This window comes from Suricata suricatta, chromosome 9 (genome assembly GCF_006229205.1).
Source record: "Suricata suricatta isolate VVHF042 chromosome 9, meerkat_22Aug2017_6uvM2_HiC, whole genome shotgun sequence".
NCBI classification, from domain to species: domain Eukaryota; kingdom Metazoa; phylum Chordata; class Mammalia; order Carnivora; family Herpestidae; genus Suricata; species Suricata suricatta.
The window spans coordinates 80871689-80873993 of NC_043708.1; positions in this window are offsets into that span (position 1 = coordinate 80871689).

Sequence of the window (2305 nt, forward strand, 5' to 3'; positions counted from 1 at the left end):
CAAGATTCCTCCAAATATTTTAAGGCCAACCGTATCTATCATATCTTCTCTTTCCAGGCCAAATTTTATTGCCTTGACCTTTCTTCAAATGAGATGATCTTCTGGGCCTCCATACCCTGGACCCCTACTCTAGGCAGCACTGTGAGTTTGTCAGTGTTCCTCTTTCATAGCGTCCAAATGGTACTTCAGAGTTGTATGGCCAGCGCAGAAATTTATTTTTATACTATTATAGCCCTAAGTACATTTTCACTATTGATTCCTAGAATTATAAACTTTGGCAGGTACATAGTACTACTGACTCAACTGAACTGTAAAGACACTGAACATCTGTTTGGGTTTCTCAGCGTCCCTTTTGCCTTTCTTCAGGTAACAGCAACTCTCCCCACTTCGCATTCTCAAGTGGTTCTGGTGGGATTGCCAACAACAGCACCCTGGCCTCTAGCTATAGGTTAGGGCCCATGACCTAGGCTCAGCCAGTCAAAGTATCCTTTACCTGGTCATAGCAATTGGTTTGGTGATTAGCATGTGACTCAGGCCAATCAGAGTCCTTCCCTGGAGTTTATTATATGGAGTTGGAAGAGCTGGATTTTCTAAGCTGAGATGATGTACAGAACTCCCAGGTCTATACTCGCTATACCTACACACAAAGAAATAGAGAAGTTAAGAGTGAAAGAAAGAGAAGATTGAAGATATTATCTGAGTCCTTGGATCCAGCTGACCTTGAAGCCAGCTCTACTTCTGTCCTTACCAATCAATGTCCCTTTATGGCTTAATCTAGATGGAGTCTGGCTTCTATCACTAGAACAAACGAATTAATACGCAGTTCTTTTTTTGTCCTCTAGTTGTATAGTTACTTTTTAAATCCTAAATGAAGGGCTTCATATTTATCCTTATTAGATTTCATGCTTTGTCCTATCATGCCAGTCTATAAAAAATTTTAGAGTCCGATTCTGTTGGTTAATCAATTACCTATCCTCTCACTTTTGGTAAAGATGTCTCCAATGCACTTATCCAAATCATTGATAAAACTGTTCAGCTCGGCAGAGAGAGGAAAAAGAAGGAGAAGGAGAAGGAAGAGAAGGAAAAGAAGAAGGAGGAGGAGGAGGAGGAGGAGGGAGGGGGGAGGAGGAAGAGAAGAAGAGGAAAAGAAAACAAAGAAGGAACAAGCATCATATGAGTTTATTACTCAATGAGTGTACTTTTTAGATCGTTGTTCAAACAACTGTGAGTTTTTGCTACTGTGCTCTTATCCAGCCTACACCCTCCATCCTGTCTCCCAGATCTCATGATTTAGGTGATCAGACACTCTGCTGAAGACTATGCTGCACCTTGGCATTCTGCTGAGATACCAACTGATAATCTCATCCTAAAAGGACCTAAGATAAAAAACCAAAAGTGGTCCTATTATCTATCTATCTATCTTATCTATCTAACTATTTTAGAGAGAGAAAAACCATGTGAGATGGGAAGTGGGCAGGGTAGGGGGAGGGAGAGAATCCCAAGCAGCTCTATGCAGAGTATGGAGCCCAATGCGAGGCATGATCCCACAACACTGGGATCCCTACCTGAGCCCAAATCAAGAGTCAGATGCTCAACTGATAGAGCCACCCAGAGTCCCTGGTTCTATTCTGTAAAATGCTTAAAAACTCAGGGTGCCTATCTAATTCAGTAGGTAGAGCATGCAACCCTTCATCTCAGGGTCATGAGTTAAAGCCTTATGTTGGGCATGGAACCTATTTTAAAAAAATAATAATAATAATAAAATACAATAAAGGAAAAAAATAAAATGCTGTTAAACTCACAGTAACCCATCTGCTTTCCTGTGCACACATGCATGCACAGATAGGTATCATCCCTTTTTACCCACTTCTGCCTCCTCCCTCCCTGCTTAGCTACAAAACAACTAATTTTTCAAGTGGATACGGTCAGCATGAAGGGAGAAGAGAGTCCATCTGGGAAGAGCAAAACGTTACTTCAGAACAATCTGTGACCTGTAGCCCTTGGAGAATGGAGATGGGGAGAACGACAGGAGATGAATATATCTCTAAGCCACACATTGACTGACTCATGGTGGGACCCTCCAGCTAAAGGGTGGGGCATCAAGGAGCAGAGACCCAGCCAACTGTCCTTCCAATCTAGCCTATAGGAGGCAGTGTGGTGCACCCAAGGCTCAAAATCCCAAACCCAGCAACACCACTTGCTAGCCAGCCTCCACTCCCTGGAGCCAAACCCAGGTGCCGTGCTGCACTCCTGCTCTCTCACACTTCCTTCCACTAGGATACCGAGTTCCAGTGGTTCTTCCCCG